At 41.8% G+C, this 27309-nt stretch overlaps 1 long non-coding RNA gene across 3 annotated transcripts in view; it reads left to right on the plus strand.

Annotated features, from left to right (window-relative positions):
- The window catches only part of LOC123462266, a 39862-nt gene extending 20831 nt beyond the window's left edge, over positions 1-19031 (plus strand). For 2 of the 3 annotated variants that reach the window (XR_006638178.1, XR_006638179.1), the window contains one exon: positions 18262-19031. This is a non-coding gene — a long non-coding RNA (uncharacterized LOC123462266). Of the gene's footprint in view, positions 1-4302; positions 4516-18261 lie in introns of those variants that run through there. The other variant, XR_006638181.1, reaches the window with a different exon arrangement.
- The last annotated feature ends 8278 nt before the right edge of the window (positions 19032-27309 follow it).

Genomic DNA, 27309 nt, shown 5'->3' on the forward strand with positions numbered 1-27309 from the left:
ATATATTTAGGAGGATTGACATAATTTCCTGCTTGATATCACAGTGCTGTATTGTTAGAAATTAACAACAAAAGGAGTGCCAGGAACCCAACCAACCCCTGGAAACTGAACAACACACTTTTAAACAATAAGTGGTTAGTAGATGAAGTAAAAAATGAAATTGCACAATTCTAGAAATGAATGACGATGAGAACATGTCATACCAAATATTATAGGACACAATGAAGGCAGTCCTCAGGGGAAATTTCATTGTGCTAAATGCCTTCATAACAAAGACAGATTCCCAAATCAATTACCTAACCATCCACCTCAGGCATTGGGAAAACAAGAAGTATCCAACTGAAAAAGCTCCAGATGGAAAGAAATAATTAAGATCAGAGCAGAAATTAATGAATTGGAAACTAAGAAAACAAGAAAATTGATGAAGCAAAGAACTGGTTCTTTGAAAAAAGAAATAAGATTGATAAACCCCTGGTCAATTTGATCAGGTGAAAAAAAAGAGTCACTTCAAATTAATAAATTAGAAATGAAAAGTAGAGATCACAACAGACATAAGTGAAATTGGGAGAACCATCAGGACTTAACTTCAAAAACCTCTGCTCCACAAAAATTGGGTAGTATGGATAAAATGGATGAATTCCTGGACACATACCACCTACCAAAGCAAAACTCAGAGCAGATTAATCTCCTATTTCCTAAACAAACCCATCACAACCACTGAGATTGAAAGGGTAATAAAAATTCCCTAAAGAGAATAGTCCAGGACCAGATGGCTTCTCACCTGAATTATGTAAAAACTTCATGGAAGAACTAAAACCAAGTTTTCTCAAATTGTGCCATACAACTCTTTCTATTAAGCTAGTATCACCTTAATACCAGAACCAGGCAGCGATGCCCCAAGAAAAGAAAACTACAGGCCTGTTTCCCTGATGAACTTAGATGTAAAGATCCTGAAGAAAATCTTCGCAAACCAAATCCAACAGCACATCAAAAGTATTATCCACCTGGATCAAGTAGGTTTCATCCCAGGAACTCAGGGATGCTTCAACATATGGAAATCTGTCAATATACCACATAAATAAGCTTAAACACAAAAATCACATGATAATCTCAATAGATATAAAAAAGGACTTTGACAAAATACAACATCACTTCATGATCAATACTTTGGAGAGAATAGGCATGGGTGGTCTATATCACAACATAATAAAGGCTATATATAAAGTTCCTAAAGCCCAAATAATACTTAATGGGAAGAAAGTGAAGGAATTCCCATTGAGATCAGGAACCACACAGGGGTATCCACTCTCACCTCTGTTCTTCAACATAGTACTGGAAGTACTAGCTCAAGCAATAAGACAAGACAAAGAAAGAAAATGAATTCAAATTGGAAAGGAAGAAGTTAAGTTAGCCCTATTTGCAGATGACATGATTCTATACGTAAGTGACCCTCAAACCTCCATCTCAAAACTTTTTTTTTTTTTTTTTAGCAGGCGTGATGGCACACACCTTTTTTTTTTAATTTTTTTAATTTATTTATTTGAGAGAGACAGACACAGAGAGAAAGACAGGTAGAGGGAGAGAGAGAGAATGGGCGCGCCAGGGCTTCCAGCCTCTGCAAACGAACTCCAGACGCGTGCGCCCCCTTGTGCATCTGGCTAACGTGGGACCTGGGGAACCGAGCCTCGAACCGGGGTCCTTAGGCTTCACAGGCAAGCGCTTAACCGCTAAGCCATCTCTCCAGCCCCATCTCAAAACTTTTAACAGTGATTAGCTCCTTTAGCAAAGTACCAGGATATAAAATCAAAGCACAAAAATCAGTAGCCTTTCTCTTTGCAAAAGATAAAGATACAGAGAAAGAAATAAGTGACATTGTCCCATTTTCAATAGCATCAAAAAGTAATAAAATACCTCAGAATAACACTAACCAAGGAGGCCGAAAGACCTTTACAATGAAAACATAAAAATACTCAAGAAAGAAATTGAGGAGGACTTGAGAAAATGGAAGCCCTCCCATGCTCCTGGATAGGCAAAATAACATTGTGAAAATGGCAATCTTGCCAAAAGCAATATATAGATTTAATGTAATACTAATAAAAATCCCAACATCTTTCTTCACAGAGATAGAAAAAGTGATCTCAAAACTCCCATGGAATGGCAGAAGGCCTCAGATATCCAAGCATATCCTCAGCAAAAGAAATGCCTCTGGAGGCATCACCATACTTGATCTAAAGCTATACTACAAAGCCGTACTAATAAAAACAACATGGAACTGGCATAAAAACAGGAATACACCAAAGAAACAGAATTGAGGGCCTGGACTTTGGGTCAAGTAACTATAGCTACTTCATATTTGACAAAGGCCCTAATAATGTAGACTGGTAGAAAGACACCATCTTCAACAAATGGTGCTGGACAAACTGGTTAACTATATGCAGAACAATGAAACAACCCACACATTTCACCATTCACAAAAATCAAGTCCAAATGTATCAGAGGTCTCAATATAATATAAGGCTGGAAACTCTGCTACTACTGAAAGAAAAAATAGGAGGAACTTTCAAGATACAGGAGTGGGAAAAGACTTCCTGAACAAAACACCAATAGATAAGGAAATTAAACAATCACTTAACCATTGGAATCTCATGAAGCTGAGAAGCTTTTTCACAAACAATAAGCAGAGCCAATAGATTTCCCACAGAATGGGAGAAAAATCTGTTCAGTATACAGATTGGATGGAGGCCTAATTTTTGGCATCCTCAAAGAACTCAAAAACCTAAACAATAAAAAGTCAAACAATCCACTAACAAATGGGGTAGACAACTACATAGGGAGTTCTAAGGGGAAGAAATACAGAGGGCAAAAATATACTTGATAATGTTCAATATCCCTAATCACCAGGGAAATGCAAATTAAAACAACTATAAGATTCCATCTTACCCCAGTAAGGATAGCAAATATTAAAAAATCTAATGAAAACAAATGCTGGCAAGGTTGTGGAGAGATAGGAGCCCTCACTCATGGTTGGTGGGAATGTGCAATGGTACAACCACTATGGAAAACAATACTGAGACTCCTAAAAAGGTTGACTATAGAGTAACCAACAAACTCAGTTATTCCCTTACTGGGCATTTACCCTAAAAGCTCTAAACCTCAGTTCAGAGAGGTTTGCTCAACCATGTTTATAGCTGCTCAAATCATAATAGCTAAAAGCTGGAATCAACCCAGATGTCCATTATTAGATAAATGGATAACTAAGATGTGGTATATCTACATGATGGAATTCTACACAGCCGTAAGGAAAAATGACATAGTGAAATGTGAAGAAAAATGGTTAAACTTGGAACAGATCATTCTCAGCAAACTCACCCAATCACAGAAAGATAATCATTGCATGGTCTCACTCATCTAGCCTGAATGTGCCCGTGATGCTGACATTCCTATAAACATCATGAGGACTTAAAAATAAAGAGGGTGGGGCAGAAGGGGAGGGTGGGGAGGGCCAAAAATCTGGACCCAAAAGGAAATGGTACCGTAAAATCCTACATCCTGAAAGACATACTAAAAATTCGAACCTTCATCAGGTGCTCTAAGAAAATACCTGATTCACAGGGGCTTGGAGAGGGTATCATTAAAAACTATCTTCAATGTTGTCATGATTCTTTCTCTCTCTTATGTTACCTATATTATTTTCCTTCTCCCTAGGCACTGACCTGTAGCTCTTAGTACCAGCATGTGTGTAACAGCCACAATAAGCTGTTGATCAGAGAGACCTAGAAGGTTCCCCGAAAGTAGATAGTTTCTGTCAGAGTATTTGATGACTCACCAAAGGTTAATGGTAAGACCCTACTGCTAAAGACACCATATGCTCTTGGGATGGAACATGGAGTGACTGGCTGGAAACTGGAAGAGAGTTGATCCTTAGACAGTTAGCTTTTCTAGTGCCAGATGGTGTTACATGAGAGACTGGAGGAAAATGACTAACATTTGTCTAAGCAACTCGTGTTCTAAGCTATTCAACAGCAATCAACCTGACATGATGCTCACACAGGTACAATAGTGGCACTCAGCCATGGTGGGTTACTAACTGCTCTTGATTTGGCTAAGGGATTTGCTCAGTGAAACCCATGCCTGCAAAGGGTAAACAAGTCAGAGCCATATCCAAAAATGAGCCCGCTCTCTAATACCAAGCTGCCAGTGGGCTACAATACACCTATTAAATTCTCTCTAAAATAATAATGGTTATCAATGTATCTTGCACTGACCCCACTCTCCATTGGAGAATGTGCTTCTCTTTTTCAGATGGACGCAGAACCTGAAGAGAGAATCAGCCTATTGCACCCCACCAGGGCACCAGCTGAAGCCATAGATTTAGAGGGGTAATGAGTAAGAGCTGCTCTCTCAGTGAACCTGGTACCAGCACAAGAGTGAAGGAGACAGACACAGAGAACACTCAACTCCTACCAAATCAGATATCCATAGACACTAGAGACTTCCAAGACCTCCTGTCACTGAAATAGACCTAAAATTAACCCAACATTGCTCAGGGAAATTTGCAGAAGAGGGAACAGAAAGATTGTTAGAGCCATAAGTTGGATCATTATGCACAGAGACATTGCCTCTCTCCCATAACTGATAGCCACCCCCACAATGCAACACCCACAATCTGCAGGGGGGCTGACAGGGGAAGGCTAATGATGGTACCATCATGGCTGTATACACACTATATACATAACTAATAAAATAAAATAAAATATTTTAAAAAATCAACAGTTCTATTCAGGATAAGTTATGTCATACAGGAATGTTTTATACACATATATGGATGATATTTTTGTTTTCTCTTAAGTTTGATTGGATGTAATGAATACATTTCTTCCCTTATACAAAATAGTAGATCTTTAAAAGGTGATCTGTGAGAACTTCACAGACTTTATCATGAAGATGACTTCACAATGAATTAAATGATTTGTCCTGAAAAAAAATAAATTTAAAGACGATTTTTAAAACAAGCAATTTAAACAAGGAAGGTTTACTCCTGGATCACAATTTGAGGGTGCTGTTCATTATGAGCTGTGGCTCATTACATGATCTATGAGACAGGTCATGTGTAAATTGGTGATGATACCTAGCCTTAATGATTTTAGCTCTTCGTTATTGAGATTAAACTCAACACATGTCTTAGATTGGCCCAAAGTCCACAGCTTCTTGTTTGTTTGTTTGGGATTGGGTCTTACTATATAGTCCAAGTTGGCCTCTAACTGGCATTCCTCCTGCCTCAGCCTTCTGAGTTGTGAGATTACAAGCATGTACCAACATGCCTGGCCAAAGCCTGCATTTTCAAAAGTTTTTTTTTTTTTAATTTCTAGTATTATATTAAGTATCCAATGTAAAAGAATGTACTTCTTTAAAGTTGCCTCAGGAATGTTTGCAAGAGGTGGTATGGTAAGGGCTGAGGAAAATATGCTGGAATTACATAAAATTCTATCATTCTAACTTTAAATCTTCTGAGCCTCAGTGTCTATATAGAAATTAAGGCAGTTACAATCAGGAAATGTCAGTGCTTGATAAATGGTCAATAAGTAGAAAATGTCAGTTTTTCCATTAGGTCGCATGGTCTGTTTGCCACTCTCCCCCTCAGCTCGTGTGTTCCATGCTGTCTTGAAGAAGGCATTTGCAGAACAGCTCTCAATGCTTCATCTCTTCACTTTCTCCAGTTGGCATATTTTGTTAAGTCTTTTTTACCTTCTGTCTCTTACACTTATTCTTCACAGAGAGTGTTCATTTTGTGAATTCAACCAAACCTCTCTGTAGCTCCTCATTCCCTATAACACCTTCATTCCCTCCATCTCAGAGAAGATACCTCTGTCCTCTCCATGCCCCTTCCAGCAGCCTGGATTTCTTAATCTTCTACCTTGCCTATGAACTCTGGTTTTCCTGTTACCACTATTCAATATAGAAATTTCATTAGATAATCTTATCTCCCCTCACAGCATTTTTTTTTTTTTAGGTAGGGTTTCACTCTAGCCCAGGCTGACCTGGAATTCACTAGGGTGGCCTTGAACCCATGGCTGTTCTCCTGCCTTCCGAGTGCTGGGATTAAATGTGTGAGTCACCACGCCCAGCCCTTCACAGCTTTAAAACTGGTACTAACACATCCTTTCCCACCAGTTCTTCATCTAGAGTCTAACCCTGTTTCCTGAGTTCTCTACTCACTACCTGTCTTCACTTGGTGAGTCTGTGGCACTTTCAGCTGCAACTGGTTAACTTCTTTATTGCCTAGGTTTCTCCATTTTTTGTGATCCAGTGTTGGTTGGCAGTATTATGTGTTCAACCATTAGCTTGAGGGAAATGCCTACTTTCCCCTCACATCTGTGGGTCAGAGGGCTTGTTTTCTTCTCCTTCAGTTTTCCTCCCAAGGACTTCCCAAGGAAGTCCTACTTGGTACTCATCTGTCAGGCCTTGGCCTTGGTGTACGCATCATGTCTATCCTGGTCTTCTATCCAGGTTTTCTGTCAGCATCGCCATGAGTCTTGTTATGTTTCCTTGTCTGATTCAAGTTTTTCAGTGGCTAACCTTGTGAAAAATGCATGACTTACCATAAGAAAACTTTGGATGGATGAGCCTCAATGGATGGAGTTTTACAAAGTAACTTTTTTTGGGAAAAGATCAGAACTTTGAGGTTAGTCTGTGTTGCAGTCAGCTTCTCATTGCTGGCAGAAAACACCTGACCAAAGGCAGCTTGTGGGGAGAGAAAGGATTTATTTTGTCTTAGAGATCTGATGGGAGGCTCCATGGTGGCAGGGAAAAACAACAACATGAGCATAGGGTGGATATCACCTCCTGGCCAACATCAAGTATATGACAGCAACAAGAGAGTGTGCCAAATACTGGCAAGAGGAAACTGGCTATAACATCCATAAGGCCATCCCTAACAATACACTGCTTCCAGGAGGCTTTAATTCCCAAATGGCCATCAGCTGGGAACCTAGCATTCAGAATATCTAAGTTTATGGGGGACACCTGAATCAACTCACCACATTTCTACTTTGGACCCCATAAACTGATAACCATACATGATGTAAAATATAATGCATTCATCCAACTTTAAAAGTCCACATAACTTTTATCAATCTTGATGATGTTCAGACATCCCCATAGTCCAATGTCTTTAAACTGAATTGTAATAGCAAAAAAACAAACAAACAAAAAATTCCATACTGGCACAGAGTAAACATACACTCTGCAAAAGATGGCATTGGGCATAGAAAAGAAATATTCAGCCACTGGCAAGAGGAAGCTGGCTATAGCCACACTTAATTAGCTGATCAGTAGCTGAACTATGAAGCCAGCATGCTGTACCACCAAGAAGTAACTGTCAGCCATAAGAATGAATGGTGAATACTTTGTGCCTATTATTTTTGCTCTTGTAGTATTTCATACTATTTTCCTAGTATTTGGCGACAGGCTTGGATTCTAGAAAAAGACAGAAGCCATAAGAAATTGGTGTCAATAGGAAACACCTATGGGTTCTAACATCACAGAATGCTCTGGTTGACAAGGTTCCATGGTACCTGTAGAATGGGTAGCAGAAGTGTTTTGTAAGCAACATCTCATTTCAAGTGTGCTTTACTGGTTTGTTACCTCACATTCCCTCCTCTGTTACCTATGCGCTGACATCACAGAGGTCTGGCTTCCTCAGTTTACCACTCAAGGATGTTACTGTGGGTGGGTAGTTCTAGGGTATGACCACACCAGAAATGTATAAAACACGGTACAAGTATTTGGTAAGTGAAACTAACAAATGACCCTTCCTTTCAAGGAAGAATAAACTCCACAGATAAACAAGCTGAGTGTAACACAACATAGAAAAGATACCATGTAAGAAGTCTGAGAGAAGCAGGATATATTTTCTTGTGTGGTCTGCTCAAGTCACCTCAGTTACTCTTAACAACTATTGAGTATTCCCATTGTATCATTTAGGAAGTTGAGGTCAATAGGTATAAAATTCCTTAATGTTATGTGCAATCTTGTGTAGACATGCAGTTTGAACCCCAGCTATATGAACTGAAAGCTCCTGTTGCCACCCAACACAGCAGGTAGAGAATGCTTTAAAAGGAAGCTGGTGATGCACTTTAAAAGGTGGAAGGGATTGGCAGATGAAAGAAGGGGAGCACAGGTAGATTCAGGGATAGGGAGTAGGCTGGCAGAGCATGCGCAGAGGTGTAGCAACGAGATACAACATGTGCTGGGGAACTGTGAGGTTGCTAGAGTGAGGAGAGAGTGAGGGATATGCTGGAGCATGGGTTGGAAGCACAGTATAATGACCTTCATCTTCCAAGTTAAGTTTGAACCACTTTGTGTATCTGGCTTTGTGTGGGTATGAGGCAGTCAAACTCTAGACATTAGGCTTTGCAGGCAAGTGCTTTAACCATTGAGATATCTCATCATCCCTTCTTTTTCTTTTTAAGTAGGGCATGCATGTATTTGACTTTGTAAAGCTTTTTGGTGTAGTTAAGTCAATGTATGGTGAGAATGTAACAAATATCATTGTTAGACAGTCCAGGCTAGTCTCGTGATCATTCTGTTTTGTCCACTGAAGGTGACAAGAAGTACATTATGGGACCCAAGTTTTCCACTCTTGATGCCACCATCTTTGGACACTTGGCATAAGCAATGTAGACTTTATCAGGGACAAGACTTTTGTGCCAATCAAAGGCAAGCACTAAGCTCTCTTCAGGTCTTAGGAGTTTCTGAGCTGTGTGGTCGTAAAACTCTAAGCCAGTGTTTAAGCTTGGCTGTGCCTTATGAAGCCATTAGGCTGTGGTATCTGAGTTCATGGTCAGTTGTCTGCTTATTCTTTAAATAGTGACTTAATTTCTTGTTGCTGAAATAAACATCAATCCCATGAGCAGTTATGTTTATTTGGTCTTCCCTGTAGTCCTTTGGGTAATAGTGGCTTTCCATTTTCTAGTATACCCAGTGCTGTGGCTGTGAAGTGAGTGAAATAGGGCCAATGAACTCACTGCCCATCTCAAATTCTCTTTTGGATTCTGAATATGTCTAAGATATTTCACATGTAGGTACAAGTTCATTTCAATCTGCCATTTGAGTTCAAGGCACTCCTTCCTTCTATTCCAGTAGCATGATTATACACTGAAGGTAGTAGATGTGGAAAGTTCAGGATACTAGGGAAATGAGGAGATTGTCATCAAATGCCCAATGCTATATAAACTGTTGCTGTTATTAATACTATTATACATGCAAGGAAATTAATCTTTCAATCTTCTTTGTATGATCTTGGCTGTAAGGGCTATTAGAATCACAACCTTGACTGTTGGGACGAAGTAAGAAGTGGAAATGAGTCAGGCCAGAGCTAGGCCATGAACATGGGGTAGGAGCCTTTCAGAAGCAAGCAAGATTACTGATGACAAGGGAAAGTCAGCTCTTTTTGGGTTGATGTCCAGAAACCAGCCTCCCCTATATAGGTGGTTTTGACGTCACCCTTAGTTAGAAGCATTGTCTAAACAAGTACTGGAAGACTGAGTTTATGGAGTTCAAAGGCTAATATTTATGTTTGGAAAAGGTGATTGACAAGAGTTAATCAGAAAGTTTATGCTCAGCTGAGCAGTTGGAGGTGTAGATACCATCTTTGGAAAGGCCATGGGATATTCTTGATTAATGAGTTAATTATGCATACATTGGTGAGTGGATGCACGATAGCTGGGTGAATGGAAGGATGGATGGAACACAGAACTGTACAAGAACTGAGGCAGGTGAGCAATTATGTGGAGTGTTCACAAGTACTGAAGCTGTGTGTGTGTGTGTGTGTGTTTGTGTGTGTGTGTGTGTGTGTGTGTGTGCAAGCATTCATGTGTACCTAGGATTTCAGAGCAGACAATGGGCAATGCCCTCACTGTCTAGGCTCCTTATTGAAGGGATGGGGCTATAGATGCTTTGTCAGACCTGCCTGGAAGGGATCAGGTATTGGTCTGGAAGTTCAGTGGAGAAGGATCCATAATAGTTGAGATTGCAATGGTTTCCTAGATTGTCAATATAAAGATTATTCCTGTTTGGTGATATGTAGCAGTGTGCCTAAATTGATTAAATAATCATATTACTGATGTTTATAACACTTAATTTTCCTTTATTTTAATAATGGTGGCTTAAAAATATTGCTTTCTCTTAGTACATTCAGGGCTGTGCCTTATATCTATTCTTCTATTGCACATCCTTCATTCTCCACTCTAATAGCCTTACATACCATCGTGTACTAACACCCATGCAATACTCACATACTCCTACATAGACTCCTGCACACAAACACTAACTTGGACAAACATAACTGCACTTCTACTCTCTCTCTCTCGAAGCAGTATGTTACTTAGCCAGATGTATTTAGAGATCCATTATCAGTAGGAGACTTAGGTTCTATAATATCTACAGGTCCCTTATTTCACAATAAAGCCCATTTTATTACTTTATTTGTGATGTAGACATTTTCTTTCTTAAGCCCTGAAAGGACTTGAGCCATTTGGCTTTCTCTTTAGAGAAATAATTACACTTTTTAGAGGATGGATTTGTGTTCTACTCTGAGACATACACATTTGGGGAATGTAATACCATCATCATCAAGGGGCTTTTGGCACATGGTTTCAAGTACTTCAGTTCTTTACCAATGCCAGTAACTCCAGCTCTCCGCTGCAAATTAGTGAAGCCTATGGCACACCTCAAGGTCTCATTTTAGGTATTACTTTCATGCCCTTCCAACTTGCTAACATACAGCCAAATTACTAATTAGATCTCAACTATTTTCACTTTTTTTTGTTTGTTTCTCTGGTAGAGAGTTATCTAAGAAGTAGCAAGAAAGAGCCTGGGTAATTTAGAATTGGCCCAGACCTAGGAATGTGGGTGGCTTGCATGGGGTCGTTTCTTCCCCATCTGGTTTCTGGTGTGGTGCAGCCAGGACACCACTGGCCTTACCATGTGTATGAGGATGTGGATGAGTATTTGCTGTTTTTAGATCCTAGCTGTTTATAAGGCCATACAAACTACTTCTGGAACAGTGTGGAATAATAAGCAATTTTCCTTAATTTAGGTAAGTAGGACATATAGAATATTTAGGAATTCTTTTTTTTTTAAATTTTTTATTTATTTATTTGAGAGCGACAGACACAGAGAGAAAGACAGATAGAGGGAGAGAGAGAGAATGGGCGCGCCAGGGCTTCCAGCCTCTGCAAACGAACTCCAGACGCGTGCGCCCCCTTGTGCATCTGGCTAACGTGGGACCTGGGGAACTGAGCCTCGAACCAGGGTCCTTAGGCTTCACAGGCAAGTGCTTAACCGCTAAGCCATCTCTCCAGCCCTAGGAATTCTTAAAGTATGCATGCATATATCTATCTGTGTAGATAGCAGTACAAATATGAAATATTATTTGTTTAATGGAGAAAAGATGGGAAATTTTCAAAAAAATAATTTGTAAGCTGAATGGTGGCTCCTATATGCAATCCCAGTATATTGGAACCTAAGGCAGGAGGATCATGGAATCAAGGCTAGCATGTATATTACACAAAGAGTTCCAGGTGAGCTGAGAGATGATTCAGTGGTTAAAGTGCTAACTGCTCATACCTGAGTACCTAACACCAGACCCCACATAAAAACTGTGGCAGACTTCTGTGTGCTGATGGGAAGTGGAGACAAGACTTGCCACAAGTGCAGCAAAGAATGAGAGTAGAGTGAGATCCGGAGAGAGACTCCCTGTCTGGAAGTGGAAAGGCGAGGACTGAACCAAAAATTGGCCCCTGACCTCTACAGATGTACCATGACAAGCTTACATGTGCACACACACAAACATGCTCAGATGCATACACACTTAGTGTTCAAACCAGCCTGAGCTTGTCTCACAACAAATAAATCAAACATGACTTCACCATCCACAGAGAAGGAGTGATACTGTGCTATTTAGCTTCATGTTTTATTAAGTGCAAATGTATAGGTAGATGATTCATAGGATGATGAAGTCACAAGTTTCTAGAAAGGTCATCGTAGTTTCTGGTCTCATGAGCAATAACTGAAAGTGTCTAAAGAAATTTGAATTTCCTGATTAGGGATGAATATAATTTGGACATTTAACTTTTTTTTTTTTTTTTTTTTTTTTTTTTGGTTTTTCGAGGTAGGGTTACACTCTAGCTCAAGCTGACCTGGAACTCACCATGTATTCTCAGGGTGGTCTTGGACTCAACGGCGATCCTCCTACCTCTGCCTCCCAAGTGCTGGGATTAAATGTGTGCACCACCACACCCAGCTTAACTTTTTATAGTGAGAAATAATCTGTTGTATTCTTTGCAATTGTTCTTAGCATATATTAACTTTATAAAATAATGTAATTCATTATGATTTTTTTCTTTTTTGCTACTTGAGATTAAACTTAGGACTTTGTATGTGCTAGCTACATCCCAAACCCTCAATGGGATGTGTGACATCCCAGTGTACATGTGACACTTTCATAATGTTTATAATGTCCTGTGATCATACTTGCCCCATCAGTAACACTCTTGGTGTGGAATCGGAATTGATATTTTAACCTTTTAAAAAAATATTTATTTGTAAGCAGAGAGATATAGAAGAGAGACAGAGAGAGAGAGAATGGGCTGCCAGGGCCTCTGGCTGTTGCAAATGAACTCCAGACTCGTGTTCCTTTTTATGTATCTTGTTTAATGTGGGTACTTCGGAATTGAACCCTAGTTATTAGTTTTTACAGGCAAGTACCTTAATCACCTAGTCATCTCTCCATCCCACTGTTTTAACCTTTAGCCAGTGAGTGGACTCTTCTGTATTCTAAGGAAAACTTCATTCATTAACTTTGAAGAAGGATGACTTATTTTGTAGTTTGATGTCAGTTTTGCTTGTTACTTGATAAATGTAAAAATGGAGAAAATGCTTTATTCCCTTGAAAAACACTTAAGTATCTCCTTACCCTGTACTCTTAACTGTTCTCCATGGGGAAGTGGTCTGGAAGAGATAGTGCTGAGGGAACAGATGGATCCAGTGACCTCTGTGGTGTTTGGATTCTGAGATGTGTGTTTAGTGTCTCTGTTCTCATTACCTTCAGCTTCAAGGAGAAGAGATGTTCTCATTGAGCATGCTGCATTCAGCATCCTGTGGACTCGGATGACTGGGCATACTGCCCACCCCTGCACACATCCAGGACAGGGAGGTACTTTGCATACACCTGCAGAGCACATGTGTGTGCTTGACCACTGGCCCCACGTTTGACAAATACTTGCTGCGTACTGACCAGGACAGGTAGCAGGTGTTGATGGGGCATGTAGCAGGCCCCTCTCTCACTCTCATTCCTACCGTGTATCAATGACAACTGACAGAAAATTGATCCTGGTTTATGGGTCTGGCTGGCAGTATTTTCAGTGTTAGTTACAATGTGCACAGAATGTTTTTGATTACTGTAGAAATTAGAGTAATATAGGAAAAAACACCAGCCATTTGTCTCAAAAAGCTGTGGAGGGTGTTTCCATTTTGAGAAACCCCAAGAGAAGGCTCTTTACACTGTTTTGGATTATCTGCTGGCTAGAGGAGCAGTCAGATTTCTGATAAAGACCCTCTCAGGTTGTTTGAGAGTATCACTGCTTTTTTTCTTTAATTTATTCAATTGGATTTGAAATGAAACAGCAACGCATGGTGGTTGCAAGTTGAATCATACATGGTTAAGTTTAAAACCTAGGAATTCCTCTATATCAGTGAGGAGTATCACCCCCATGGAATAACCAACACTGAGGATTTAAAGTGAATTCTTCTGAATTTTTTTAAAATTATTTTATATATATGAGAGAGGGGGGGGACAGATAGAGATAGAAAAAGAGAATGAATGGGTGCACTGGGGACTTCAGCTGCTGCAAACATGCTCCAGACACATGCACCAGCTTGTGCATCTGGCTTACTTGGGTCTTGGGGAATTGAACTGGGTCCTTTGACTTTGCAGGCAAGTGCCTTAGATGCTAAGCCATCTCTACAGCCCTGGATCTTCTTTTCTTTTCCTTCTTTCTTTTTTTTTTTTTTGTTGAATTTTTAGCCATATATTTGAAGTGGATTTTCTTTTTTTTTAAATGTATAAATTTATATACTCATATATGGGTGGTTGGGCCTTTTGTTTTTACTGCTTAGTTTAAACCAAACAATAAAATAATACTATGTACATTACTCTGTTCCTTGTCTTTCTTCCCTCTCCTGTGGTGTTCATACATGTATATATGCACACGGTTGCATATGTGTGCTCATGTGTGTAGAGGCCAGACGTTGATGTCAGGTATCATTCTCCATCGCTCTCCACTTTACTTACCACGGCAGAGTCTCTCACTTGGACCCAAAGCTCACTGGCTACTCTAGCTATCTAGCTTCCCCATGGATCCTCTGTCTCCCCCTTCAGAACACTGGAGTTACTGGTGGTCCACCCTGCCCACCTAGCACAGGCATGGGTGCTGGGGGTCCAAACTCTGACCCTCTGCTTTTCTTCTTAACAGAGTCTTTTAGAAGCTTTATAATTTTCTACCAAATGGATAATTTATTCAATCAACCCCTATTGATGCTTTTATTTTAGTAGAATGGAGTACTAAAAGTGGAATCCTGGGTCACATATATGTACATTTAATACTTTAGTGAGTAATATCAGATTACTTTTCATAATAGTTTGTAGCAATGAATATTTCCACCAGCCATGTGCTCGACCTCTGCATCCTCATTAGTGGTGGACGTCATCAGAAGCTAAGCTAATTAAGATGCTCACTGTGATTATCTTGAATTGACAAGATTATAGGTGCTTTCTGTTCTTTCTTTATATGTTTATAGTTTCTATTAACTTTCCAAGTTGACAATATATTTTTTTAAATTAAAAAAATATTTTTACTGATTATTTGCAAGGAGAGAGAGAGAGAGAGAGAGGGAGAAAATTGGTGCACCAGGGCTTCTGGCCACTGCAAATGAATTCCCAATGCATGTACGACCTTTGTGCATCTGGTTTACATGGGTGCTGAGAAATCAAGCTTGGGTCCTTTGGATTTGCAAGCAAGTGCCTTAATCACTAAGCCATTTATTCACCCTGCGTTCTTTCTTTCTTTGCTTAAAAAATATTTTATTTATTTATTTATTGGAAAGAGAGAGGGAGGGAGAAATAGGCAGAGGAAAAGTATCCAGAGGGAAAGCTCCAGAGCCTTCAGCCACTGCAAGTGGACTCCAGATGTGTGTGCACTACCTTGTGCATCTGGCTTACATGTGTGCTGGGGAATTGAACCTTCACAGGCAAGCACCTTAACCACTAAGCAAACTCTCCAACCCTCTTTTTTTCAGCACGTGTATGTATAAAGTATGTGTGGTGTGTAGTGTGATATGTATGTGGCATATGCACATGTGTATGCAGATGTGCACATGCATATGATGGTCAGAGGAGTTCAAGTTCCCTCCTTATCACTCATCAGTGTATTTCCTTGAGATGGAGTTTCTCCTTCGACCTGGAGCTTCCATTTTCAGTTGGAAAGCCCCAGCAATTCTCTGGTTTTTCTTCCCTCTCCATAACTTGGGTTACAGGTGTGTGTGTCTAAGCCCAGTTGTTTATGTGGATGCTGGGGAACCGAGCTTGGCTGGCCCTCTCTAGCCTTCATGCTTAAGTGGTAAGAGCTCTTACCCACTAAACCATGTCCCCAGCTCTGTTATTTTCCTCAATAGAAAAGTAAACTAGGCTAGTTACAGACTATAACCAACAGAGTTATCAGTTTAGAAATCACCAAAATAGCCTGTGATACAGAAGAGATAAAAAGAGTATGATTCATTCATAATGCACCATGAGAGTAGTGTGAAATTCAGAGTTGTACTGTGTGCTGTTAAGTGTAAAAAGTGGGACTGGAAATAGACTATACAAAAAGCACAACATAGCACATGTAAATATTTAGAAACATTTGGAAACAAATTTCTGGAAGAATTAAGAAAATGTTATAAGAGTGGGAAAATTAGTGATTTTTAATTTTATTTTTACTGTAGATATTTTATTTATTTATTTATTTACTGGAGGGGGAAAGAAGTAGATAGAAAGAATTGGCACACCAGGGCCTCTAGCCAGTGGAAATGCATTCCAGGCCTGTACCACTTTTGCATCTGGCTAACATGTGTACTGGGGAATTGAACTTGGACATCTTAACTGCTAAGCAATCTCTCCAGCCCCATAATTCTTTTATTTTGTGCTTTTCTGTGTTTTATAGTTTTACATATTATTTTTTAAATATATTTTATATATTATTTTTTTTAATATTATATATTTATCTGCAATAAACATGAGTTACTTGATAATAAGTGAATTATTGTACAGTTAAAAAATATCCAGAGCTGGGTGTGGTGACACACACCTTTAATCCCAGCATTTGGGAAGCAGAGGTAGGAAAGTCATCGTGAGTTCAAGGCCACCCTGAGACTGAATTCCAGGTTCATCTGGGCTACAGAAAGGCACTATCTCAAAAAAAAAACTGACATATATATACACACACACACACATTTATTTCTTAATCATATCCTGAAAATTACATAGTTACAAGCAATGTTGCCACCTGGTGGATCAAAGGCAAAAGGTCACCTTTTCCCTCATTTTTCATTTAGAACTAGGAAATAAAGGCCAAATATATATCATGTTTAGAAAATGCTTAATGTTAGTGGCTTCATAAAAGTGTCTTCTTAGTCCATATGAAAAATAAGTAACTGTACCCATTGTGGGTACACCTGTTTAACTTGAAAGAATTGCTGGAGAGATGGCTCAGTGGTTAAAGATGCTTGCTTGTAAAGCCTGACAGCCCAGGTATGATTTCCAGTACCCACGTAAAGCCAGATGCTCAAAGTGGTGCATGTGTCTGGAGCTCATTTTCAATGGCAGCAAATACTTAAAGACAAAAAATCAGTTTTATTGAATAGTTATCCACTTTATGAAATACTTAGGGCCAAGTTTTTATACAAACATTTTTTAGTTTTTAAAAATCGTTTCTTTCTTTTTAATTTTTATTTATTTATTGAGAGAGCGAATATGAATGAATGGGTACAGGGTCTCCACTGCAAACAAACTCCAGACTTATGCACCACTATGTGCATCTGGCTTACGTGGGTTCTGGGAGTTGAACCTGGGTCCTTAAGTTTACAGGCAAGTGCCTTAAGTGCTAATGCATCTCTCCAGCCCACAAACATGTTTTTTTTTTTTTTCCCTCATCTCTGAGGCATAACATACAGGCTATCATAAAGCTACAAAAATGTGTGGAGTTAATGATTACTTCTGGCTGATAAAACAAGCAGCAATTGGTGTTGATGGAGTATGGCTGAGCAGACATGAAGCAATAGGCACATTAGTTGTCTTGATACATAAGCATGCAGTGAGAACATGCTCTCCAGGGCGCAGGATGGAAGTGTCTCTACCATTCTAGGCAAACAGTCCCCCCACTTGGGAGCCACTCCTATTTTTCATTTAGTCCACTCACTGAATTTGACTTCTCTTACTTTAAAACATTTATTATGTGCATGCAAATCAAAATATTTGACAGTATTTCTGTAGAACAACACTATTAATGTGGATTCTGCTTGATTCTTCCATATTTCCTTGAAATCCAAGTGAAAATTCCATGTCTTACTGCAAATACCTTTGAGTACATGGTCTCTAAGAAACAGAATTTTGTTTCTTACTGTTCTTGAGGCTGGAAAGCCCGTGACTATGGTGCTATGGTGTGGCAAATTTGGCGTCTGTGAAGGCCTGCTTTCAGGCTCACAGCAAATGCCTTCTCACCAAGGTCCTCAACATGGTGGAAGGGGCAGGAACTTGCCAAGCTGTGGGTTTTTTTGTTTGTTTGTTTGTTTGTTTTTTTTTGTTGTTGTTCTTTTTTTTTTTTCTGAGGTAGGGTCTCACTGTAGCTCAGGCTGACCTGGAATTTACTATGTAGTCTCAGGTGACCTCAAACTCATGGTGATCCTCCTACCTCTGCCTCCTGAGTGCTGGGATTAATGACATGCACCACCATGCCTGGCTTGCTGAGCTGTTTCATAGGGCAAATCCCAGTCCTGAGAGTTCTGCCCTCCCAACCTAGTCACTTCCAAATGCCCCACCTTCTGACACCATCTTGGAAGTTAGGATTTCAACCCTTGGAATTTAGAAGGACATGGGCATTCCAGTCATAGTACTATCCTGTTGTTGCTTTTGAGAACTAATTCACTCTTTCTACCACACTGCAGGTGAACTGATTAACCTTGCCATGTACTTTGAGAGGATCAGGAGGAAATCCTGGCCTGAGTGGCACCATGATGATGACAATACCATCTATGAGTCTGAAGAGAGCAGTGAATGCAGCAAGACCCACACACTCCTGCTGGATTTCAGCTTTTACTCAAGGACAGAGACCTTTGAAGATGAGGGAGCCGAGAACAGTTTTTCCAGAACCCCAGACACAGATTTCACTGGACACTCGCTCTTCGATTCTGATGTGGACATGGATGAATACACGGGCCATGAACAGTGCAAGTGACAATGGCCTCACTGACCCTCTTCCTTGGGAGCTGCCACTCCCTGGGGTCAGTTGTTTCCCAGGTAGAAATCTATCTGAGATGGGAGGATATCTTTGAGCTTGGCCATTTTCCTATGCTAACTTGGACTATAAACCCCTTTATTTCTTTTTTGTACAAATAAAACAGAACCATTCTGATGGCTACATTTAAAAGAGGCAAAAAAAATATATGTCAGCATGGTTCCTGAAATCCATTTTTGCTTTCATTGGAAAACTTATACTGTGTGGTAGGGCAGGTAAATGAGTGAGTTGTGAACTGCCAGCGTTTATGATTCTCTTTAGCTGAGGACTTAGCTGTGAGGTGAACATCCTTCTTCAACCAGGGATTAACGTTCTGAGAGGTAAACATAGGAGATGAATGTCCTTTGGTGGGTGTTGTATTTTATGTGTGTGATTGTATGTTGATATGAAGTTAAATAAAGTTGACAAATATTCCATGAACATCTACTATGTGGGAAGCAGTGAGTGGGGTGCTAAGAGATATCGTTTTTTGTTTGTTTGTTTGTTTGTTTTGTTTTTCTAAGTCTTTCCAGTGATGAGCTATGTGATTAAGGGCAAGTCCCTTTACTGTTGTGTGCCTCATTTCTCCCACCTGCAAAGTGGGGATACAATGCCCTCCACTTACCTACCTCACAGGGGTGTTGTGGGGATTCATGTGACAAAATTAGTATTGCACTTTACACCTTCTGGAAATGGTGCGACATGAACACATTTTATTAAACATCATTGTGTTTCATACATGTGAAGATCTGAGGGCCAAGGGTTTCTGTATCCAGGAAACAGCTATCACAGTGACTTGCAAAAGCTGAGCAGATGAAACACACACAAACCTGTCACCATTCCTCTTTGTGATCTTGATTTAGTCAAAATGGTTTGCTGAAAGAACCTTGGAAGCATTCTTATAAATCATCAATGGCTGCAGATGGTCTGCAGCTCCACTACAGATCTATAGAAAGGTGTTTCATTGCCTGAACTCTGACTATAATGTGGCCTCCAGAGTGTTAAGTTGCCCATGTTTTATTTATTTAGAGAGAAGAAAGTCCAGCTATATGGTGGGTTAATAGAGGTGAAGGGGAAAGAATTTGAGTTTTGTGGACAACTTGGCAACTTGTTGTTGTGCCACGACCCCTGACCAGGAGCCAAGACCCCCGGTCACGCAGAAGTCACCTGGAGGACCGCCACAGAAGCCGAGACACTCGAATGTAAAAGCAACAGGTTTCTTTTAATGTCAAGCTTAAGCAGGGACTCAATCCACACAGACCGATGCAGCGGGAGTGGGAGAGAGCCTCGACCTTCTAAAAGTAGGGGTTTATAAAGGAAAAGAGTGGGAAGGGGGCAAAAGGGTTACATCACATAGCATCTTTTAAAATGATTGGTTCCAAGAAGGTGCGCGCGGGAACATTTCTAGTTGCTCATCTCTGGTCAGCAGACTGCTTGCAGATCCTATCTTTTGCAAGGGGCCAGAGGCCCCCAGAGCTAAGTATTTCTGGAATGTCCTGTTGAGCAAGCGAGCATGAGTTTCAGAAGCAAAGGTCGGCACTTTAATCAGTTAGTTCCTTATCTGAGCCAAGCCCGGGATCCTCCTTTGTTCACAATGGTTTGTCCTACAATGGCAGTGTCATTGTTTAATTAGTTATGTGTTATTTATTTCTGGTCTCTCATTTTCCCCTCTCTATGTGTCTTGGGGAGCCTATCTAGGGTCCCTATTTGAGTGTTTAAATATTTCCTGTATCTATCTTGGTTGGTAGGAGTAATTTCTTTGTACCATCAATTGGATGGTGCCTAGCCATTGTTTCATAAACTGTACCAGCTTATTTAAAATACAGGGGCCAAAAGTAAGCAATAGTAGTAGGATGAGTAGGGGTCCTAGGAGGGTGGATATCAAGGTAGTGAACCAGGGGGAGCGATTGAACCATGATTCAAACCATCCTTCTTGAAGTATGCGTTCACGTTGCTGCTTCTCTAATCCCTCCCTTATTTTAGTCATTGATTTTTTTAATTACTCCAGAATGATCAACATAGAAGCAACATTCTTCTCCTAAAGCTTGACATAGTCCCCCTTGTTGTAGAAGGAGTAAATCTAAACCCCTTCTATTTTGAACTACCTCCGCTAGGGAAGTAAGTGACTCTTGTAAATGGGAGATTGACTTTTCTAATTCTTGGATGTCTGAGTCTATTGCTATTCTGAGGTCAGTGTACTGTTGGTTCTGAGTCACTATGGAAGCTATTCCCGTTCCTGCTCCTGCAAGTCCCAAACCTAGTAGTAAACTAACAGTTAGGGCGGTAATCGGCTCTCTCTTTGTTCTGATTAAGTCTACACCCAGATAGCGGTTCATCTCTTCAGCTGAGTAGTAGGTTATTTTAGGGATTAATCGTACCTGAACACAGGAATCCTCAGCAGTGGTTAGCACGGCTGCATTAATGCAGGGTGTGAGCCCTGTATTGCAAACCCACCAAGAGTCTTCAAAAGGAATAAGATAGGAGGAAGAGGCATTAAGAAAAATGGTCTGATCACATAAAGGAGAGGGAATTGAATTAGATTGGGCACCAGTGACACATAGTCCTTGTCCGGATACCTGTTGGAGGGTAAGTTTTATATTTCTTGGCTGTTGCCATCTGCATTTGTTTATATCTGATGATACATTATATGAATCAGAGACTGTGACCCCTTCATAAAATGGGGGCCTTGCATTATAGCATAACCAACAGGATTCGGTGAGATCAGGTCTAGAGGAGTTAAGGAAACGATAGGTAGAGTCTAAGAGTGAGAGAAGAGGGTTGTGTTCTTCTTCTTGCATTAAATCCCTGCTAGGGTTTCTTTCTATGTCTTCTGCAGGCCTCCCTGGAGGTTTTTGTGTTATCATTTTATAGGCTTGTGATGGGGGGGGGGGGATGGGGCTTTGAAGGAGGTAGGGTCCTGGTGTTTTTATGTGGGGCAAGGGGTTTGACTGGTGCGGCTTGAGTTAAAGCCTTATTGGGCCCTATAGCCTGGGGTGGCTGTAGGGGTGTAATTTTTAAGAGAATGGTGAACAGGACTCCATTGTTATATCCTGACTGGTAGAGTCGTAATCCCCAAGTAATCCCTGCATCCAATTTTGTCTCCTTTTTTCCTGTTTCAGTAAAGGAAACAACAATGGGATTACATGTAGGTTGCCTCGGGGTACATTGAGTGGCCTTGCTCCTTTGGATCTTAATGAGGCTCGAGGGGGATGGCTTTACCCAAGAACAAGTCCCAGTCTGTTCACATCCCCATGCTTTACAATAAAAATCTGCTTCTCCCCCACATTTTGAGATTTTCCTCCTATCCGTGGGGACTGGACATACATAAAAGCAGGTGCCCTGTAAGGTTTGCATGGCAGTATGAGTTCCACATCCTGGGATTCCTATCCTGCCTTGGTGATGGGGGTCCTGTTTAAAAAGGGCACATAAGTCTAAAGTCAGATTGGGCCACCAAGTTCCGGGGGGATGTGTTTCCCAAGTTTGCATTACCACCTGTTTGGAACTAGGGGTGATGATCTGCCAGAAAATGTTATGTGGGAGATGAGGGTTTCTAGCAGCCCAGCGAACCTGGCTATTAATTAAGCAAACAGTAAGTAACAGTATCAGTACTTGTTTCAGTTTGGGTCTTTCCGGTGGAGGCAGAGCTTCAGTGGGTCCTCTGGGTTGGGATGGCTCGTCCATGTGTCTCCAGCCTGCCAGGGAAGCGGCTTTACGTGGGTCCAGTGGATCCATGATGTGATGCCATCTACCTTTATGGCTGTGGGAGTGGTCATCAGCACAATGTAGGGGCCTTTCCATCTGGGTTCTAAGGACTTCCGTTGGTATCTTCTGACGAGTACTTTGTCTCCTGGTTGGAACCTGTGGGGTTTTGGGGGAGCAACAGTCTCATATACAGCCCTTAAATGTGGCCAGATCTCTTTGTGAGTGAGCTGTAAATGCTTTAAAGAGCGAATTAGGTCCTGGTCATCCATTTGTTCTAGAAGGTCAATTTGGAGGCTTGGGATAATAGGAGGTGGCACTCCAAACATTATCTCAAAAGGGGTCAGACACATATGATATGGGGAGTTCCGAACTCGGAACAAAGCAAAGGGAAGGAGAGACACCCAGTCAGCGCCGGTCTCTAAAGCTAATTTAGTCAAGGTCTCTTTTAGAGTTCTATTCATTCTTTCTACCTGTCCTGAACTCTGAGGGCGATAAGCACAGTGCAACTTCCAATTGGCCCCTAGTGCAGTGGCTATTCCCTGACTTACCTGAGATATGAAAGCTGGTCCGTTGTCTGAACCTAGAGAGATTGGGAAGCCATACCTGGGCAATATCTCTTCTAGTATCTTCTTAGCAACCACCTGCGCAGACTCTGTTTTTGTAGGGAAGGCTTCTACCCAGCCTGAAAATGTATCTATAAACACTAGGAGATACTTATATGCTGTTTTTCCAGTCCTAATTTCAGTAAAGTCTAATTCCCAATAGGCTCCTGGTCTGGTTCCTCTCAGTCTGGTTCCTGGATTGGAGGGAAGAGCTGTAGCATTAGTCATACAGCAAGGCTGGCAATTAGATACAATTTGCTCAATGATCTGACTGGCATTTTTTTATTTTGAGGTGGGAGTTACGCAGTAACTCCTGCATCCGCTTGATTCCTAGATGGGAAGAATGGTGGATCTTTTTTAGAATTCTCTGTCCCAATCTTTGAGGTAGAATCAGGCAGCCATCCTCTGTTTTCCACCAGTCATCAGACTGTTGGGCTCCTTTTAATTGTTTAATCCATGTTAAGTCTTCTGAGGTGTATTTTGGAATGTCTGGAAGTTTTCTGCCTCCGGGGTCTACCAGGACAGGGGCTATCCTAGTTGCCAGGGCCACACATTTGGCTGTCTGGTCAGCTAAGTTGTTTTCTTGGGGAATTAGTCCGTCCCCTTTTTGGTGTCCTGAACAGTGAATGATAGCCACCTGTGTAGGGCCCCAGGGGGCTTGGAGCAGATCTAGGATCTCTTGCTTGTTTTTAATGGTTTTTCCTTCAGCTGTCAAGAGCCCCCTCTCTCTGTATATTGCTCCATGGACATGTGCTGTAGCAAATGCGTAACAGCTGTCCGTATATATGTTTAGTTTTTTATTAGCCCCTAGTTGTAAGGCTTTGGTGAGGGCTATAAGTTCTACCTTTTGGGCTGATGTGCCTGCTGGAAGAGACTCTGCCCAAATGACATCTGTCCCCGACGTGACTGCGGCCCCTGCATACCTGTGTCCATCCTGGATGAAGCTGCTGCCATCTGTAAACCAGGTTACTTGAGCATCTTTGAGGGGGGTGTCCTTGAGATCTGGCCTTACGCTGTACACGTGAGCCAGTATCTCCACACAGTCATGGAGAGGCATCTCCAAGTCCGGATCAGGCAACAGAGTGGCGGGGTTCAGAGTAATGGGCGTCTGGAAAGTTACTCTGGCTGGATTCAGGAGCAGAGTCTGATAGTGGACCATGCGGGCATTGCTGAGCCAGCAGTCTGGCGGTTGCTTTAGCACTCCCTCAATGGCGTGAGGGGTGGCAACCGTAAGGTTTTGTCCCAAAGTCAGCTTGTCTGCATCCTTGACTAGAAGGGCTGTGGCAGCTATAATCCTCAGACATGGGGGCCACCCTGCTGCTACAGTGTCAAGTTTCTTTGACAAGTAGGCAACAGGGCGCCGCCAGGGTCCTAAGCTTTGGGCGAGGACTCCCTTTGCTATCCCATTATGTTCATCTATGAAGAGCATAAATGGCTTAGTCACATCAGGGAGGCATAGGGTCAGGGCTTCTAGAAGGCGTACCTTTAAGTCATCAAAAGCTTGTTGGTGATGATCTGTCCATTAGAAAGGCTGGTTTTCCTTGGTGGCTTCATATAGAGGTTTTGCCAGTTCCGCGAATCCAGGGATCCACAGACAGCAGAAGCCTGCTGTGCCAAGGAATTCTCTAACTTGCCTGGGTGAGGTTGGTGTTGGGATCCGGAGAACAGTCTCTTTCCGGGCATCTGACAGCCAGCATTGCCCATCCCGGAGGATGTATCCCAGGTATGTCACCCGCTGCTTGCAGATCTGGGCCTTTTTAGCAGAGGCCCGGTATCCCAGATTGCCCAACGTCTGTAGGAGGTCTCTGGTTCCCGCCAGGCATATCTCTTGGCTGACTGCTCCTATTAAAAGATCATCCACATATTGTAACAGAGTAAGTCCTGGGTTACGTACCTGGAAGTTTGAGAGATCTTCATGTAAAGTCTCATCGAAGATTGTAGGAGAGTTTTTGAATCCTTGAGGCAGCCGAGTCCAGGTGAGTTGGCCGTTGATTCCAATGTCTGGATCATGCCATTCAAAAGCAAAGTATGGTTGGCTCTGTGGGGCTAAGGGTAGGCTAAAGAATGCATTTTTTAAGTCCAGGACAGTATAACAAATGAGCTGAGGTATTAGGCTTCCCAACAAAGTATAAGGATTAGGAACTGTTGGGTGGATATCCATTGTTCTTTTATTTACTTCCCTCAGATCCTGGACTGGGTGGTAGTCGTTTGAGTTAGGCTTTTTCACTGGTAGGAGGGGAGTGTTCCAAGCTGACTGGACTGGCTTTAGGACCCCCAACTGGAGGAGCCATCTGATGTGGGGGGTGATCCCCTGTTTGGCCTCCATTGGCATTGGGTATTGTCGTACCCTAACTGGTGTGGCTCCAGGTTTTAGTTCCACCAGTATGGGGGCCTGTGTTGTGCATATCTCATCCCACCAGTTTCTGCCCAAGCTTGCAGATATTCCATCAACCAGGAAGAATCTAAAAGTTCCCCCTCCTTTGCATGTTTTTGGAAAAGCCTGTATTCTTCTGTTAGATTGGTAGTTATAAGAATTTGGGCTATTGTAGCCTTTAATTTGGGTGAAGATCCACCCATGGCAGAAACTTGTGCCCCCTGTTCTGAAAAGGATATCTGGGCTTTCATTTTAGATAACAAGTCTGTAGGGAGCTAATGCAGACGCCATTACAAGATGGAGCTGGCTTCCTGCCAGTCTTGAGGTAAACAATTCCTTATTTAGGCAGCGCCTTGGCGCCAACCTCGCTTGAGGTTGCGCGTGTGCTTGACACACCTTGTCCCAAGCCTATCCCGTGGCTCCTGTGGGTGGGTGAGCCTATGGCAGCCAATCAGCAGGCACCCCATAGTATTCTGCCCTATAAAAGCAGCTACACTCCTGCACCCCTCGCCATCAGCTTTCCTGTTAACCAAGAGGCTCTCCAGTAAAGTGTGATCAAGAAGGATCTTCGTTTGCTGGTCGTTCTTCTCCTGCTGATTAGGAGGTTCGCCGCAAAGTGGTGCCGAAATCCCGGGACACCGGGTGCTTTGTGGTCACCAGGCGAGGGGCCGAAGAGGATCCAGAACTTGACACACGGAGAGGAAGACGTCGGTAAGTCATCCCCAGTCATAATGTTTTTTCACTTAGATCCCTACCTGATCCTTGTTATTTTCATTCCTGTGTGGCTTATTGTCCTTGTCGTTTGCTGTGAGCGCAACATGGGCAACTCAGAGGACAGAATTGGTAAGGGTACACTGCCGTTTTGGCGGCTGATTCACTCTTGCTTAAGTAAAGAAAACCACATGGAACTTATTAGAAGGGGACGGGAAGTTCTCGCAAGGCATCAGGATAGCCTTTCTGAGTCAGATTCAAATGGGGAGTCAAAAACTAGGCCTAGAAAAAGAAAAAAAATAAAAAAGAAGGGATTAAACAAAGATAAAAGTTTAAAAGATGAGCTCAGAGAAACAGGTGAAATGTATAATTGCCCCCCCCTGAGGGGGAAAAAGGAGCCTTTGACAGGCTCTACCCTCCCATTGAGGAGCTTACACATTTAAATGTACTTGACACAGATGAGGAAGCTAGCTCCGATTCTGCAGAGGAGGAAGAAAAAAAATTATTTAAAGGGGAAGAGGAAAGACTAAAGGAGGCCACCGCCTGTTATAAAACGGAACAATATAGGTCCCCGCCTAGATGCCCTTTACTGACAAAGGGGCCTCAAGGCCAAGGATGTGGTCCTTTACAATCGATAGAGCCTTCCGCACCCCCACCCTATAACTCCCCTGGGGACACATGCCACTTCATTAAAACAAAAACCTGGTTGCGGCTGGACTCGCTTTTCCCATTTTTGAGGATCCAGTAACTCAACAAAGGAGACATGAACCAGTTCCCTATAAACAACTAAAGGATTTGGTTCAGGCTGTCAAGGATTTTGGACCAGGTGCAGATTATTCCAAGAATGTTTAGACCCGATTCCCCTCAAATTGTTGAATGCCTAATTGTTTTGGAGGTCTTTCAGACATTCTCTACTTCTTTTAACTTGTTTACGGATTCCTTATATGTGGCTAATGCGGTTGCTGGCCTAGAGACTGCTGCTTCTGTTCGCTCTGCTAGTCTGGTGTCTAATATTCTTTAACAACTTCAGTCTTTAATTTTGCAGCGAACTTGCCCTTTCTATGTCTTAGATAATAAATAAAAAGGACCGGATCTTGTTAATAAGATCCAGGGAAGCTGTTTGTGTTTTTCCACAGGAACAGGATTCTCCTCATTGGGTTCCAGCCTGGCTGGTGAGGACAGTCAAGTGATCTCCGGAGGAGGGTCCAGAAGACAGTAAGGTCCATCAGGGCAGAGATGATAAAGGTCTTGTGGATAATCTTCCTCCTGTGCCTGAAATCCATTAAAGGAGAGCCACGTTGGGGTATTCTGTCAACCTTTCCCAAACCTA

This window comes from Jaculus jaculus, chromosome 7 (genome assembly GCF_020740685.1).
Source record: "Jaculus jaculus isolate mJacJac1 chromosome 7, mJacJac1.mat.Y.cur, whole genome shotgun sequence".
Lineage (NCBI taxonomy): Eukaryota > Metazoa > Chordata > Mammalia > Rodentia > Dipodidae > Jaculus > Jaculus jaculus.